The following is a 19,156-nucleotide window of genomic DNA, read 5'->3' as shown; positions in this document are numbered from 1 at the left end:
AATCTATTGGCCAGATTCAGGAAAAGCCCTACTCCAGATGGGTTGAGCTTGCCATGCAACTCGACTCCTTTGACGTAATTATGACTAAGCTGCAATATCACTCAGAACCTATGAGCAGGAGAGGCACTGTTTTTAGAAAAAAAGCAAGCCATGTTTTTCTAAACTTATTCGACCCATTAAAGCCACATCCAATTAGCAATCCATTTTTTATAGCACATTTTACATCAATTCAACTAGAATTCATTATCTTAGGTTGGGGTTTTTGTCGTCAACAATGAAACACATTTTTCATACGTCAATGTTGCATTCCCCCCCCCCCCCCCCTGTTCTCCGGCATTGAGGAAAAGATGGTGCTACATCTCCTGCTGAATCCAGCCTGATGATCCATTGTGACCCACGTTTTGTACAAATGCCGCTGCTGATTGCTAACATGAATATAATTGTACTACGTTTTGTATTTTAAATTATTTGCACCTATTTCAGGGAAGATGATGTAATAAACCATTTTTCTGATGAGGAATGTCTTGTTTTCATGCATAAATTAATAACAGAGGCAACTTATATTTCTTTTTTTGCTTTTAGCAAGAACTGTCATGTTGAAAATGGTGTTTGATCTGCAGGCGGGGGGGTTATAGAGCAGATTGATAGACATTATTATGGGAAAAGTTTTAGTATAACTTGTAGTATATTTAGGGGCGCAATGACTGCAGCCGCAGAGGTTGCGACTGCGACCAGACCTATGTTGGTGGGGGCTTGTCGACGCCAGCAGAAACTTCAACTGGATGTGCATCCTTTTATATCAGAGTACACCATGGCCATACTACTACATGGATGACTATGGGCTGTACAATATATTATATGAAGGATAAGGGCTGTGTATTAGACTAATATGGAGTACTATGGGCTGTGCATTATACCATATGGAGTACTATGGGCTGTGCATTATACTATATGGAGGACTATGGGCTGTGCAGTATACCATATGGAGGACTATGAGCTGTGCATTATACTATATGGAGGACTATGGGCTGTGCAGTATACCATATGGAGGACTATGAGCTGTGCATTATACCATATGGAGTACTATGGGTGGTGCATTATACTAGATGGAGTACTATCGGCTGTGCATTATACTATATGGAGGACTATGGGTGGTGCATTATACTAGATGGAGTACTATCGGCTGTGCATTATACTATATGGAGGACTATGGCAGTGCATTATACTATATGGAGGAATATGGCGGTGCATTATACCATATGGAGGACTATACTACATAGATGACTATGTTCTATGCATTATACTATATGGAGGACTATGGGCTGTGCATTATACTATATGGAGGACTATGGGCTGTGCATTATACTATATGGAGGACTATGGGTTGTGTATTATATTATATGAATGATATAGGCTGTGTATTATACTAATATGAGGGAATATGGGATGCATTACACTATAATGAGGAATATAATGAGGAATATGGGGAGTGTGTTATACTATAGAGAGGGCTATCGGGGGGGTGCATTATACATTTAATATGGAGCCCCATGACTTCTATGTACGCCCCTGGGTATAATGGTTTATTTGTTATATATATTAAAGAACAGTGGCAGAATGGGGGACACATAGCAGGATATCAGAGTACACCATGGCCATACTACGACATGGATGACTATGGGCTGTGTAATATATTATATTAAGGATGTGGGCTGTGTATTAGACTAATATGGAGTACTATGGGCTGTGCATTATACCACATGGAGTACTATGGGCTGTGCATTATACTATATGGAGGACTATGGGCTATGCAGTATACCATATGGAGGACTATGAGCTGTGCATTATACCATATGGAGTACTATGGGTGGTGCATTATACTAGATGGAGTATTATCGGCTGTGAATTTTACTATATGGAGGACTATGGCGGTGCATTATACTATATGGAGGACTATGGCGGTGCATTATACTATATGGAGGACTATACTACATAGATGACTATATTCTATGCATTATACTATATGGAGGACTATGGGCTGTGTGTTATACTATATGGAGGACTATGGGCTGTGCATTATACTATATGGAGGACTATGGGTTGTGTATTATATTATATGAATGATGTAGGCTGTGTATTATACTAATATGAAGGAATATGGGATGCATTACACTATAATGAGGAATATAATAAGGAATATGGGGAGTGTGTTATACTATATAGAGGACTATCGGGGGGGGTGCATTATACAATTAATATGGAGCCCCATGACTTCTATGTACGCCCCTGGGTATAATGGTTTATTTTTTATATACATTATAGAACGGGGGACACATAGCAGGATGTTGGAAATATATACCAGTATGGGGCCAAGGAAAAGGGGCATATACCAAGACGGGGCATATATATACTAGGAAGAGGCCAGCATGAGGAACACATATACCAGGATGGATGATATATATATATATATATATATATATATATATATATATATATATACATACAGTATTTTCAATCAGGATGAATCTTGCATTGGGGCCCGTCAGACTCTAGTTATGCCACTGATTATAGTCATTGAAATCTGGTGCTTGTACATGTATGCGTCCAACTGAGCGGTTCTACAGTGATTGACAGTATTTCCGGTATGACTGTGCATGCAGAGATAGCTGTTAATCACTGAGTAGGACCGCCCACTGGACTCATACTTACTAACAGCAGTGATTTCAATGAATACAATACAGGTAATTCTGAATCTTTTCCAACAAACCTATATATTATTTTGTAAAGCTTCTCCTCTAATCCATGCTGTCCACAGTTCAGATGTGACATGTTCCCTTTAGGCTGTGTGCACACGCTGCGGATTTTGCTGCGGTTCCGCAGCGGTTTTGGCCGCTGCGGACCCGCAGCAGTTTCTACTGTGGTGTACAGTACCATTATTCCCTATGGGAATCAAAAACCACAATGCAGACGGTGCGGAATTTTCCGCGCAGATTATCTGCGGTTTTCAATCTGCAGAAAGAATTGACATGTCAATTCTTTCTGCGGATTCTGCTGCGGTTTGCCATCTCCTCCATTGAGGAGATGAAAAACCGCAGGGCAAAACCGCAGAGCAATCCGCAGGTAAAACCGCAGGTATTTTGACCTGCGGTTTCACCTGCGGATTTTACAAAATCTGCGCGGATGAATCCGCACCTGATCCGCAGTGTGTGCACACAGCCTTAATGTTTGGAGGGACTTGCTGGACTGATTTAAATAGGATCTGTCACGAGATTTCACAATACAATATGTTAAACAGATCTTGGAAGAGCTGATTGTGGCTGTACATACACTGACAAGCAAAAAGGGTAAAAATGCTTTGAGCTTTCAAATTTCAGGCTCCATATCTCACCATCCACTACTGCTTCGATCGTGAGACTACCATCATTTTATAGACAATTGTCTTGGCTATCTCATACGTAAATTTGACTTGTAACTATTTAGCATATGATTAGTTATGCAGATTTTTTTCATGTCACTGTATTCTAAATGTTATTCTTCTGGTGGCAGACAAATCTTTTTCTTCCTGAATACTACAAATTAAAACCTGTTCTCAGATATTCTAATAGCTCAGTGTGGTATTGAGTTGATTCCTAAGCGAAAGGTCACTGGTTCGAATCAAGGAGCAGCCATGAAGAAGATTTCACGAGAAAAGAGAAACAGCATCATCCAGCTCATCGACAGTGGTCTCTGGTTTCTCAGCCAAGAAAATTGCCAAACTGCATCATATGAGTGCCATGACAGTTGGAAAAATACAAAATGAAGTCTGTCCATCCATTCAAAAGCCAAGAGGTGGATGTCCAGGCAAAATATTGGAGTCAACAAGTCGGTTTATCAGTTAACCTGATGATAGGGGGGTTGTATCACAGTCAAAGGCGTCAGATACTTGACCAGGATCAATGGGCTCAATGCTGAGCTATAAGTCTGTATTCTACAATGCAAATTACTTTGTACACTCAAGTATTGAGTATGAAAAGGACAACATAGTGTTCCAACAGGACAACGAACCAAATCATACATCATATGTAAGAAATGGATCATACTGAGTTGAAGAAAAAGCTGTATACATATCCAACTTTGGGGACGTATAGAAAAGATCTGGGATCAGATTTTAGTTGACACATGTTTGAACCTGATCGAGAGCTGAGGATTCAGGCAATGTTGAAAATCAAAGGTAGATTTACATTAAAATTTATTTAAATTAAATTTAAAATTTAGATTTTTAGGACCAAAACAGTAATAATGCAGTGACATGACAAGAATCTGCATAACTAGTCACATGCCAAATAGTTGCAAGTTAAATCTATGTATGAGATAGCGAAGATGATTGTCTAAAATTATGGTAGTGTCACAGGGTTACAGCAACAGAAAGGAGCCAGAAGACTGCAGGGTCTGATGGCTCCTACTCCTGCACTGAGAAGAACTTCACCTTCTTTTTAAACTGTGTTAATTTCTTTTGGCAGTACAGGGGTTATTCGGCCATGTTGAGAGCTCTGGGAGTCTTTGCTCTCAGCTGAGCATGATTAGCCACTCCCATTGCCTTTATAATCTGGGTCCTGTCTGACACACATCGACAGAGCTAGCTTATGCTGCATGGCTGGGAGGATAGAAGTTGGTGGTTATATGAGAAGGCATTCGGTGGGTTTATCATTGACTGTTGTTTGGGTTTGTAAGTGTGATAATTCCCTTTCATTCTCCTACTTTGGTTTTCCCTTACCCCACTCCCTGGTGCATTCCTCTGTTATATGTGAGTGAATATTTGTATGCTTGGTATTTTCAGTTGTCCCTGTTCATGCTGCCTTGTTCATCTAGTTGGTGTACTGCGGTGCACTTCTGCTCCCCTCTTCGCTTGGTTGGTAAATGGTACAGACGGATGGCGGAAATAGGAGTTAAGGCAAGGTACATGGCCCCGGCATCTTCACCATCAGAAGTAACTCAAAGAATATGGTGAGCTAAGGCGCTCCCTAGCATTAGGGACAGGGAAGGAGCCCCTGGTCCTGAGTCACCCAACAACTGAGTTGTGACAGGTAGTTTCACGTTCGGAGCAGTACTGGATGGTGAGATATAAAAGTCAAAATTTTAAAACATTGTTACCCAACTGAATGATATCATTATATGATATCTCAAAAAATGGGTGACAGATTCCCTTTAAGAGACCGGTTTAACAGTTCCTTTAAGGGCCATAAATGGAGGGCTGATCAGCAATCTGTCGATGTTGTCACCTCCATGTAAACAGACTGTAATCTATCCATACAACTCCTATACCCAACTAGCCTAGATCACCTTAGTTACACTTTATGACCGTAGAACGTAATATACAATTGGCATTATTTATAAACACTTACCCATGAGATATAAAGAAGCACGGCCTGTTCACGTGTACCCGTGAAGGTGAGGACCATGTATAGTAAGCCATTTACAAAGTTCATACATTTTTTTTCAGAAGTGTCACAATACTTTATGGAAGATAAGAATGTTTAGTGCCGTAAAACTGTGCTATGTTCTCTGCATACCTCCCAGCTGTCTCTGTTTGGTACGACAGTCTATCCTTAAGATATGCCAGCTATAACTTCATAGATTTAGGCAAGACCCCCTAATGGTGAGGAAGCCTGGTCATGGTGGACCCCATTCCCTATGCTATAAGGCGCTCATCTGGAGAGAAACTACACTCTTACCATAGAGCTGACAAATAAGTCCAATGGTGCAGAGAGGACAATATTTTACGAGTACTTTCTGGGTATTGGAACAAGGCGTTATAATGTGGTTCTTACATGGTCTTTGTTTTGAAAGCTCTCTTTCTTCAAAAGCTGTTTCAGCTGGAAATTATTACTCCATGCTATGGCGTTATTCACAAATCAGATTTTTTTTCACATACCGGAAAAACTGACCTATGTAACAGCCCTTGAAAATAGGAGCACGCTCAGTGGCGTAGCGTGGGGGGGGCGGGGGGGGCGGTCCGCCCCAGGCGGCACGTGTGTGGGGGCGGCGCGGCGGCAGCAGCAATTCAATTCCTCTCCTCTGACTGGGAGAACAGCGCGGACTCCGCGGAGGCACAGTGCAGGCGCTTTCTACCTTCTACGCCACTGCCTTGCTGGACTCGGACTCGGAGCCCCGGCTGCTTTCCGCTCCTGAGCCGGTGCTGGGCGGAGGTGTTGGCCGCTCGGGGCTGGTTGTTCGGTCGGAGCTGCCAGAAGAACACGTGGCGTGTGGCTGAGGTGACGCAGGAGGAGCGGATCCCGGGACACAGGAGCCGGTGAGTGAGGGGGACGGCGGGAAGCGCTGCCCAGCCTGCCCATGATGTCTGTGAGGGGAGGGAGACACCGCGGTATGTGATTGCCCCTTGAATTTCATTCCATCATGTAATGTTATGCTACAGGGGGCGGCATCTAGGTAATTACTCCCTCTCCCCCATTTACTAATTCTAAAGTTGAGGCTCCCTAATCCTTGGAGTTGGATTGCCTACATCTTCATATAGCTGATATTATGCAAAACAGTTGGGCTCTGTAGGGAGAGGACATGGGGGCTGTGCAGAGGAGGACATGGGGGGGCTCTGTAGGGAGAGGACATGGGGGCTGTGCAGAGGAGGACATGGGGGGGCTCTGTAGGGAGAGGACATGGGGGGCTGTGCAGAGGAGGACATGGGGGGCTCTGTAGGGAGAGGACATGAGGGGGCTCTGTAGGGGGAGGACATGGGGGGGCTCTGTAGGGAGAGGACATGAGGGGGCTCTGTAGGGGGAGGACATGGGGGGGCTCTGTAGGGAGAGGACATGAGGGGGCTCTGTAGGGGGAGGACATGGGGGGCTGTGCAGGGGAGGACATGGGGGGGCTCTGTAGGAGGGACATGGGGGACTGTGCAGGGGGGTACATGGGGAAGCTGTGTAGGGGAGGACATGGGGGGCTGTGCAGGGGAGGACATGGGGGGCTGTGCTGGGGGGTACATGGGGAGGCTGTGTAGGGGAGGACATGGAGGGGCTGTGCAGGGGGGTACACGGGGGAGGGGGGCTGTGCAAGGGGAGAACATGAGGGCTCTGTAGGGGGTGTACTGTGGGTCTGTGCAGGGGGAAGACACGTGGGTCTCCTTACACTGTTTTATGGTGCAGCTCTCGGCAGGGCAGTGGTGGAGGTTCAGTAGTGTCATCACGCTAATACATACACATATATATATAGAGAGAGAGAACTGCAAGAAGATGAAAGTCTAGAAATTTAGAAATAATAACAGCAGAGTTAGTAGTAGACTAAAAATTAGATCTTCGAGTGTAGTGTGGGCTCTTCGGATTCTTCCGGATTATCAGCGACCAAAGGGGCGGCAAATTTTTCGACCGCCCCGGGCGCCACAAACAGTTGCTACGCCACTGGCACGCTGGGATGCCATTCGAGTCCTGTCTGATTTTTTCATGGACCCATAGACTTGCATTGACATTTATGATTCGATACTCGGATCAAAATGGACATGTATCTGAGGATAACTCAGTCCACGGAAAATCACGGACATGTGAATGGCTCCAGTCACGATTGTAGGCACAATTGCTATCCCTGAAAAATATGGATAACACTCATACACAAAAAAAGGATGTCTCAAAGAGTCCTCAGAAAGCGAGAGTTGGATACAAGGATATACCCATCTAAGACATTTACAGAATATGCCTTAAATGTCTGATAGATTTGTGGGGGGGTCTTAACTTTCGGACCTGAACCAATCTACAGAATGATGGTGCTCCCGTGTCCTTAACGTTCACTGTAGAGCGGTGGCCGTGCTTGTCCATTCACTTCTATTAGAGTTTCAAAAACTTGTAAGCCAAGTATGCTCAGCTGTTTTTTGCTTTCCATAAAAACAAATGCAGAGCGTCGCCTCTCTATTCACAGTGGCCACTTGACAGGCACGACGCTGGTCAGAAGACCCCCTAAATGCGTTTCACAGAAGTTGGACCCAAATCTATCTATATCCTGTGGATATGCCATAAATGTCTAATATCGGAACTCCCAATTCTGGTGCCAATTATTCCAAGGGCAACAAAAGGAAGAGTTATAGGCCACGCTCACACTTTCAGTATTTGGTCAGTATTTTACCTCAGTAATTGATCAGTATTTTACCTCAGTCTTTGATCAGCATTTTGCCTCAGTATTTAATTAGGATTTTACCTCAGTATTTGATCAGTATTTTACCTCAGTAATTGATCAGTATTTTACCTCAGTATTTGATCAGTATTTTACCTCAGTATTTGATCAGCATTTTACCTCAGTATTTAATTAGGATTTTACCTCAGTATTTGATCAGTATTTTACCTCAGTATTTGATCAGCATTTTACCTCAGTATTTAATTAGGATTTTACCTCAGTAATTGATCAGTATTTTACCTCAGTATTTGATCAGCATTTTACCTCAGTATTTAATTAGGATTTTACCTCAGTATTTGATCAGCATTTTACCTCAGTATTTAATTAGGATTTTACCTCAGTATTTGATCAGCATTTTACCTCAGTATTTAATTAGGATTTTACCTCAGTATTTGATCAGTATTTTACCTCAGTATTTGATCAGCATTTTACCTCAGTATTTAATTAGGATTTTACCTCAGTATTTGATCAGTATTTTACCTCAGTATTTGATCAGCATTTTACCTCAGTATTTAATTAGGATTTTACCTCAGTAATTGATCAGTATTTTACCTCAGTATTTGTAAGCCAAAACCAGAAGTGGGTGATAAATACAGAAGTGGTGATGTGTTTCTATTATACTTTTCCTTTGATTGTTCCTCTCCTGGTTTTGACTTACAAATACTGATGTAAAAAACTGACCAAATACTGAACATGTGAACGTGGCCTTATGCTACATGGATAATATCAGTATATCTTACTAATATCTGTAAGGCTAGGTTCACACGACAGTATAAAAATAGTTTAGAGTTGCCTCCAGAAGTGGTACAATTTTTTTTTCACTTGTCGTCCGTGTATATCTGTATTTTCAGCAGCAGCTACTAATCATCACAAGACCACTTACAGTTGCTTGTATCACAGAATTGCAATGTATAGCTAAGGCCCTGCACATGAGGAAACAGACGTAGCAAATTAGAAAAACTATTCTACAATTCTAATTGGCGATATTTGCTAATATTATTATTATTATTACACCTACTGCACACTGGGAAAAGATGTTGAAGATGGTTTCATCCGATTTTCAGAGGAAAATAGCGCACACTGTGACTTTTTTTCACTTGCAGAAAAAAATCTTTCATCTGCACTGCTCCATTGAATAACATTGGTCCGAGTGTGATCTCGGTCTCATACTCATGTACAGTAGGAGAGTGGGACGATTTTTTTCTCACTTGTCATCCATATGCTGTCCGTATACAAACCTCAGCAGCTATTAATCTTTTACAAAAATCCAGAAGCAGCAGCGCATGTTCGCTGCGTCCAAAGTGCTGCCGTCTATTGAGCACAGGTGAATCCGCTGTGATCACTGAACCGTGCGGATTCACCGCGTCCAATATATTCTATTGGTGAAATTAATCTTGCGGAGACTCGCGTCTCCTAATAAAAATTGACATGCTGCTGTCTGGAAAGACGCGCCTCATGTTCGTCTCCACGGACATGTGAGTTGCGGGCATCTGCGCACGCATAGTGGACACTTGGACCAAAAATACGGTGGTACCCACAAGCGGCGAAAAAAAAAAATTGTAATGGAATCTTTCTTTTGAGTAACATCACAGACAAATAAAGAGTGTTACTCAACACTCGCATCAGCTAATCCGACTGACATTACACTACCCAGCTTACTACTAGTGTGAGGCGGACGAGCGAGTCGGGAGCGTGTTGTCCTGAGGCCCCTCCTCGCAGCTGCGGGCCTATATCAGGCCGATCACTGATCCCTTTCCTGAGAAGTAGCCTGTTGTTGCTCCATGTTGCTGTGTAACTAACGACTGTCAATAAAGTGTTTGATGGCGATGCAGAGCGCGTCCTGTTTGCATAGTGGCTAGAGGTTCAAAAGTCAGCATTGTTCCACAGCAACGGATTACATGTCAGCCACCTCAGCAAAAATAAAGTGCTGTCTACCTGAAAATATCATCATAGATCACGTGGGAGCTGTAATGTGTTGTTACCGCATTTCATTGGTCACACTTTCATGGAAAATAGATCTAACGATGCAGCGTTATGGGCCACTATAACCTGACATTTCATTTCTAATGATAATTGACTAATAACAGAATTAAGTAAAAATTGGGATAAGGGATTATCTAGTTATTTTTCTTGCTTATATAGCGCCATCATATTCCATAGCGCTGTACAGACATCATCATTGTCCCCATTGGGGCTCACAATCTAGATTCTCTATCAGTATGTCTTTGGAGTGTGGAGACTGCAGTACCAGGAGAAAACCCACGGAAACACAGGGAGAGCAAAAATGCTCAAACTTTTCAAACAGTTTTACTCCAAATCTCTGGCAAAACTGTTTGATTATTTGTGGGCTTGTTGTGGGCACCATAGTTTGTATACAGACAATGTCACATTAAAGGGCCTATTTATCACAGATCTTTTGCCAGTTTTCAGACATAAAGCACCTTGAAATGTTACAAGTATTTAGTGCAAAAATGTAAAGGGTTTTTCCAAGTTAGTGTAAGGAGACAGGCAAGTGAGAAGACGCACACAGTTAATGCCTAACTGAATGTCTGCAAGTGAATACCACCATCTGCTGATCAAAGATGATAGAGAAAGGGAAAGCAGAAAGAATTATATTGGCAGGAACTCGACAGTGAAATGCATGTTCCCTTGGGCAAATGATTGGGGGAGACGCGAGGTCAGGTGACAGCTTTGGCGCAGTTAATAATTATAAAAGACTCAGGAGGGCCGAGAAGTGGAGGAGTTGCGCCTGGACCTGAAGCAGGATGGATGTGTAGTGCAGCAGAGTTGCCTTATAATCACCATTATGTGTAACCAGATTCAAGTGAAGGACCAGATTCAAGTGAAAGACCAGATTCAAGTGAAAGACCGAGTAACCAGATGCAAGTGAAGGACCGAGTAACTAGATCTGAGTGAATAACCAAGTAACCTGATGCGAGTTAAGGATCGAGTAAGTAGATCTGAGTGAAGGACAGAGTAACCAAATCAAAGTGAGGAACTGAAGAAGTAAGCAAAAATCCTTCTGGGAAAGCATCTTGTAGACAGATGAGCATAAGATAGAGCTTTTTGGTAAAGCACATCATTCTACTGTTTACTGAAAATGGAATGAAATAAACCAAGGAAAAAATCACGACCAAAATCCAAATATAATGAAAATAGAAAAATATATTTATTAGAATGTACAGACATACGGAGAAGGGAAGCTACCCTAAAGGCACAGGTTGCAAAAAGATACTCCATGGATCAATACACACATGATGAATATCATGGGGGATAGAGGCAATAATTATTGTAAAGATAATCAAAGACAAATACAATAAGGTTCAGGTACACTGATCATCAATGCACTATTACACAAAAGATGTCACATAATTTTTGCTGTAATAATAAGATGAGCACTAGACACCAAGATGGAGGGCTGTGTGCAATATTGATACCGTCACTATTGTTATGCCGTCCCTCCAAAGGTGAATAAGTGTGCAATGAGGTCAACCGCTCCCCAGATAGTTAAATATGGTAACAATTTACCTAGAGTAATGATGGGGGCAGGAGCCAGGTCCAGGAGCGTCACCCCGACGCGTGTTTCGGCTTAGGAGCCTTTCTCAAGGGACATAGCCATAGGGGGAAGAGGAAAGTATAAAAAACCCCAACAGCCAATCAAGTCGGCTGTAACAGCGGTCGTCATGGTCACAAGTTGACCAATAGGAAGTCACGGTTTACATGTAATGTGACGTCACCACTCAGACACTGTGAGGTGACACATGCGCATACCAGACCAAGGGGTGGGCGGCGACGTCACGTGACACGCGACGTGGACAGTCGTCGCCATGCCAACACAGACGCCGAGAGTCGGCACACAAACCAAGGCGCTAGCGCGCATGCGTATTGGGTCAGAGGGTAGATGGTAACAACGGCGTCACATGACCCACGGCATAAGCAATGTTGCTATGCCAACATAAGCACCAAAGACCGGCGCAAGGCAGGAATTGGCACATATGCATACCAGATCCAAAATAAGATATGCAAAGTAAAAGACATGGTTGGGTCAACATGAATGAGACAGCCAAAACAATATTGATAAGAGGAGAAGAAAATAAGCAAAAAGAAAATAGAAAAAGAAAGGATATATAATGGGTAGGAAATTTGTTCAATACCATAAAAATGCAAATGGCACCGCATCACAGATTAACCACATCACATCAAGTGTGCCAAAAATAGCTATATCGTAAAAGATTTAAATTAGGTGGCTATTTCAATAGACCATTATATATAGGTATAGAAATGTATTAATGCATCCGCGGTGCACAAAAGGTGAAATAATTATGCCATAAGGGCAATAATATACAAAATGATGACATGAAATATTGCCACAAACATTGTAAAAATTCACAAAATTTATAATTGAATAGATGTATCCTATAATGCTTTATTTATATAACTACGCCGAAGGCATAATAGCAAACATTATATACATATAAAACGCTGCCACTAATATCACTTTGATCTTCCTTCGCATAAGGCGATATACATCATGTAGAAGCCTTCCCCACAGAACACACGAAAGACGACCATGTCGCTAGGGCTGGAAGATAAAAAAGTAAAAAAACATAAGAATTTTGTGAATTTTTACAATGTTTGTGGCAATATTTCATGTCATCATTTTGTATATTATTGCCCTTATGGCATAATTATTTCACCTTTTGTGCACCGCGGATGCATTAATACATTTCTATACCTATATATAATGGTCTATTGAAATAGCTACCTAATATAAATCTTTTACGATATAGCTATTTTTGGCACACTTGATGTGATGTGGTTAATCTGTGATGCGGTGCCATTTGCATTTTTATGGTATTGAACAAATTTCCTACCCATTATATATCCTTTCTTTTTCTATTTTCTTTTTGTTTATTTTCTTCTCCTCTTATCAATATTGTTTTGGCTAGCTCATTCATGTTGACCCAACCATGTCTTTTACTTTGCATATCTTATTTTGGATCGGGTATGCATATGTGCCAAATCCTGCCTTGCGCCGGTCTTTGGCGCTTATGTTGGCATAGCAACATTGCTTATGCCGTGGGCCATGTGACGCCGTTGCTACCATCTACCCTCTGACCCGGTACGCATGCGCGCTAGCGCCTTGGTTTATGTGCCGGCTCTCGGCGTCTATGTTGGCATGGTGACGACTGTCCACGTCGCGTGTAATGTGACGCCGCTGCCGCCCACCCCTTGGTCTGGTATGCGCATGCGTCACCTCATGGCGTCTGAGTGGTGACGTCACATTACATGTGAAACGTGACTTCCTATTGGTCAACTTGTGACCATGACGACCGCTGTTACAGCTGACTTGATTGGCTGTTGGGGCTTTTTATACTTTCCTCTTCCCCCTATGGCTATGTCCCTTGAGAAAGGCTCCTAAGCCGAAACGTGCGTCGGGGTGACGCTCCTGGACCTGGCTCCTGCCCCCATCATTACTCTAGGTAAATTGTTACCGTATTTAACTATCTGAGGAGCGGTTGACCTCATTGCACACTTATTCACCTTTGGAGGGACGGCATAACAATAGTGATGGTATCAATATTGCACACAGCCCTCCATCTTGGTGTCTGGTGCTCATCTTATTATTACAGCAATAATTATGTGACATCTTTTGTGTAATATTGCATTGATGATCAGTGTACCTGAACCTTATTGTATTTATCTTTGATTATTTTTACTATAATTATTGCCTCTATCCCCCATGATATTCATCATGTGTGTATTGATCCATGGAGTGACTTTTTGCAACCTGTGCCTTTAGGGTAGCTTCCCTTCTCCATATGTCTGTACATTCAAATAAATATATTTTTCTATTTTCATTATATTTGGATTTTGGTCGTGATTTTTTCCTTGGTTTATATTATGGCATGCGATTTTTCCTGTAACTGGTCCTCTTTTTTTTTTTTTCACTGGTAAACTTGAACACTACCCTTTGGGTGTGTTTGTGTGATGTATTTCACAAGATATTTATGAAAATGGAATGAAGCCTACAAAGAAAAGAACACAGTACCTACAGTCAAATATGGTGGAGATTCAAAGATGTTTTGGGGTTGTTTTGCTGCCTCTGGCACTGGATGCTTTGACTGTGTGCAAGGCATTGTGAAATCTGAAGATTACCGATGGATTTTGGGTCACAATGTAATGCCCAGTGTCAGAAAGCTGGAATTGCTTCCTAGGTCATGGGTCTTCCAGCAGGACAATGACCCGAAACATAATTCAAGAAGCACCCAGAAATGGATGGAAACAAACCGCTGGAGAGTTCAGAAGTGACCAGCAATGAGTCCGGATCTAAATCCCATTGAATACCTGTGGAGAGATTTTAAAATTGCTGCTAGGAGAACGCGTCTTCACATATGAGAGACCAGGAGCAATTTGCAAAAGAAGAGTGGTCCAAAATTGAGTTGAGAAGTCTAAGAAGCTTGCTGATGATTATAGGAAGTGATTGATTGCAGTTATTTATTCCAAAGGGTATGCAACCAAATATTAAGTTGAGGGTGTTCACACTTTTGTCTGGCCCATTTTTGGGGTTTTGTGTGAAAATATGTCCAATTGTTTTTTGTGTTGTTCCAATAGACACAAAGGAAATAAACATGTGAATAACAAAACATGTGTAAATGCAATAATTTTCTGGGAGAAATACTTCATTTTTTGGAACAAGGGTGCCAACACTTTCGGTTAAGACTGTATCTGTGTTACGTAAATAAATAAGTGTTGCCTAAGATACTACGGAGTCCTCATTCTCTGCTCTGTTGCAGAGCCTTGGCCGAACGGCGCATGGCAAAGCCTGCCCAACAAATTCATCAAAATTTGCACAACTTTGGTGGATGAAATCACAACATAAATATACTCATGTGCCTGACTGGGGAAGCATTTCTAGCAGAGGTGCATGCCCGTTGTCATTTGTGCCTAATTAATTTAGTGGCATACATCTCTTAATGGAAGAGGTGTGTCATACTCCCAGCACCACTTTCATTAAGACTGGCATAAAAATCGCCAAAAAGTCTATCTGTGTTCTTAGGGCAATCCTTTATACTATCAGAAATATTTTCAGGTCTATAACAGTATATTGTGGTTACATACAATATATTGTATATCTAGATGATAGATATCAATTTGATCTACATATAGATGAGGTATATCTACAGAGAGAAAAATGGAGACAGTAAGTTAAAACATATAAAAAAAATGCAAAAATAGCAAATCATGAAACAATAGTATTTCTGAAACATCCCAAGATAGCAAATACTTTAAACATTGGAACAATAATAAATGTCCGGAGTGAATCAGCAATTTTCCCCACTCATCTATAAAGTTAAGGCCTTCATACACATTAGATAAACATTATCTGTACCAACCAACCATCTGATGTGTGTGGGGTCTCACTCCTGACAGATGTTGATGGGGAGAGAAGGATCGGGCAGGTGGAATTTCAATTATTTTGTTTTCAGTCGAGATAAACCTCTGCCAGAGGAATCTGGCAGCAGCTTTTTCCTATCTCCCAACCAAGTGCTCATGTGTATAGGGGTGTTGGAACAAACGTTAGGCTAGCTTTATAAATTGTGTCCAGTCAGTTGTTTTCTGCCTGAGCTGGAACAAAATGACGGAAAAGTTCTGCAAAATGGGCATCAATCCAGAGTTGCATGCAACGTTTTCTGTACCGGTTCCAGGGACGGTCTGTATAGGGTGTATAGGAACGTTGCAACAGAAATCCACAGGATCCGGCACTATGCAAGGAAACAAACCTAATAGGATCTTCTATTGTTTGAAAAAGATCACATAACAAAAAAAAAAACATGATGAAGAAATACAGTAGAACATCGCATGATGGAAATGTCTACCAGCAGTGTACATACTTGTGCATTCACAAAGTCTTACAAATGGACTGTTCCTTATGAATAGTTGTCTAGTTTACACGCTCAGGGTGAAAGATCATGCATATATAACTCCTTGATTGACAGCAAACACCAGCAAACACTATAGAAGATACATTGCTCAGATCTCAGCAGAGTAAACAAAGAATATTTTTATTTTTACAGCTTTGCGATTGCCGGCCTAATAGGTGTCCATCAAAAGAAGGCAAGAAGTTCCTCTGTGCCCATTCATTGAACAATCTCTTGCTTTTCCACCTTGCTCCATTGCAAAGGAATCTGAACTATTTCCCTTGAAAGTGGGAAAACCTTTCCTTTTAATTCAGCCCTGTGGCTGGAGGATGAATTTATGATGTATGTGCATGTTGTGTTCCTTCCTTCCTCTGAATCAGCAGGTTACCTAGAGGTATTCACAAGCAAATGTGCTCAGCTCTTTGTGTCCTTCCGCAGTGCACACATTTACACACCTGCCAACAAGTCTGTGACTGTCCTGCAGTCAGTCTCCTGGAAGGTCCTTATAAAGTATTTTCATTTTTTTCCCTTTACATAAAGCTTAATCATATAGTGGAGCGCTATGGAAGATTCTGATACATTAGTGGGTTTGGATCGGTTTTCAGATTCTGGCAATAATGTTCTCCTTCACTGGTGGCGAGCAGAGATCTTGGAAAAGAAAAGATATTGAAGCAAAAAAATATTAGAAAGTGCAAAACTTCTGATACAATGAAAAGCTGAACGCTGCAGGGAGAAAATTCACTTTATTCCCCCCAGCAGCGATCCGGTGCATTGGGGCCGGCTGTCAGGGACGGGGACGTGGTTACAGCCGTCACACTGTATACTCAGAGCGGAGGCTGAATCAGCACTGGCGAAGCGACACCACCGTGACTGAAACCGGAAAACTGTGTGTGGGGGGGGGGATAAAGTTGATTTTCTCCATACAGAGTTCAGATAAGTGAGGGCACCGGGAAGGTTAACCCCATATCTGCAGATTAATAGCATTTTTTCTGGTGACAGGTTCCCTCAGATTAACTGAAGGACAGACAGCAGTGTTCACACTGGCATCAGAAATTCCATTTTCACAGGATATACTGTATAAATGATGGTTATATGGGTGATGGATATATAGGTGATAGATATAAGGATGTTGGATATATGGGTGATGGACATATGAATGCTTGATATATCGATCATGGATATGTGGATAATGGATATATAAATGATGGATATATGGGAGATGGATATATGAAGGATGGATGTATGGGTGATGGATATATGAGTGATATATACAGTATATATATATGGATGCTTGACATATGGTGACATATGGATAATGGATATATGAATGGTGGATATTTGAATGATGGATATATGGATGATGGATATATAAATGATGGATATATGGGTGATGGATATATGGATGATGGATATATGGGTGATGGATATATGAGTGATGCGTATATAGATGCTTGATATATGGATGCTTGATATATAAATGATGGATATGGGTGATATATATATATGTGGGTGATGGATATATGGATGATGGATATACGAGTGATGTGTTTATGGATGGTTGATATATGGATGTTGGATATATGAATGATGGATGTATGGATGATGTATATATGAATGATGAATATATGGATGGTGAGTATATGCGGGATGGATATATTGATGATGACTATATGGATGATGGATATAGTGAAGTTGGATACATGGATGTTGGGTATATGGATGATGGATATATTGATGTTCGATATATATAGATGATGGATATATGGATGATGAATATGCACGATGTATATATGAATGATAGATATATGGATGATTGATACGTGGATTATGAATATATGGATGTTCAATATATGGATGATGAATGTTTGCATGATGGATATATTTGAATGATGAATATGTGGATGATGAATATATGATGAATACATCATGGCTATATGGATGATGGATATATGGATGAAGGATATATGGATGATGGGTCCGTTATGGTCCATTAGGACCTCTTTTCAGCACTGAGGTTGGCATACAATACTGCTGCATTCTATGCTATTGTGACCAACGTGAAACCTAATGGAGACATATGAACAGACCCTTGGAAGAAAATAGGACATGAGTGAACACAGGGGCACAGGAAAGGATGAGGGTTTAGAAGATGTTTACAAGTAGGAGAGCGAGGTAGACCAAGTTTACCTACTGTTGTTTTCATGGTTAACACAGCAGAACAGCCAACAGCACTCCTCTGATTTTTACGATCGTATGCAGGAACCCTTAGATAACAAAAGGTTTGGCAATGCCGCCTCATAGTTGGTTGGATCCATCGACATGGGCAGGTTCAGCCAACGTTAGTCTAACGTGTATAGAAGCCAAAGGCGGGTTCCTCGGCCTTGGTGTACGCAGTGTGCGATGTGAGGATTCACAAGCCTGTAGTCACATACAGTAGAGCCAAGCTTGCACGAGTATTGAGCAGTGCCGAGTATCACGTGGAGCTTGAGTGCTCGGTCACTTTAGTGATCTGAACCGAGCGCAGAGAGAGAGAATTTTTCTGCCCTTCCCAAAAAATACTTGGTTTACCACTCAGTTCCTATACGCGTTACTCGAGTCTAACCCGTCCGAGCGTCCGATGTGCTCGCTTTGAGTACCGAGCATTTCAGAGCGCGATCAATACTAGTCACTGCAGACTTGGTTGCGGACAACCCCTTTAAGGACATAAGCGAGGGTCCGATCTATAGCACGCCTGTTGTTTGCAGTCATTCAGCTGATATCTTTGTTGACTTGTGCTCGGGTGGGGCATCTACAAGAGAACAAAGTCTGGGGAAGAGCCATCAGAATGGAAGGGCTGATCTGCAGCGCTGCAGCAGCCGGCAGTGGCAGCCATTGTAATGACTGGCTTTAGTGATGGTAACAGGGAAGATCTGCCTACCTTCTCCTTTATGTGATACAAAATGTCTTCTAAAGTCACTAAAGCCAAGATGATAAAGCTTTGTACAGTAATGTTTCCCGTGTGTGACCGACAATACTCCCACCAATCCAAATTTAAATCCGAAAAGTGAATTTCTGCATTGGAAATGTGCTATTTTGGTGCCGAT

The 19,156-nt window shown here is 41.8% G+C and overlaps 1 long non-coding RNA gene across 1 annotated transcript in view; it reads right to left on the bottom strand.

Moving 5' to 3' along the window:
• Positions 1–16,192: 16,192 nt before the first annotated feature.
• The window catches only part of LOC141096621 (uncharacterized), a 35,126-nt gene continuing 32,162 nt past the window's right edge, over positions 16,193–19,156 (bottom strand). Inside the window, exon 4 of the long non-coding RNA XR_012233729.1 lies at positions 16,193–16,721. This is a non-coding gene — a long non-coding RNA (uncharacterized lncRNA). The remainder of the gene's footprint in view (positions 16,722–19,156) is intronic.

Source organism: Dendrobates tinctorius, unplaced genomic scaffold, assembly GCF_039654945.1.
Source record: "Dendrobates tinctorius isolate UK_male_01 unplaced genomic scaffold, ASM3965494v1 ptg000075l, whole genome shotgun sequence".
Lineage (NCBI taxonomy): Eukaryota > Metazoa > Chordata > Amphibia > Anura > Dendrobatidae > Dendrobates > Dendrobates tinctorius.
Note: the sequence above shows the minus strand (reverse complement) of the source record. Positions and strands in the feature narration are given on the sequence as shown.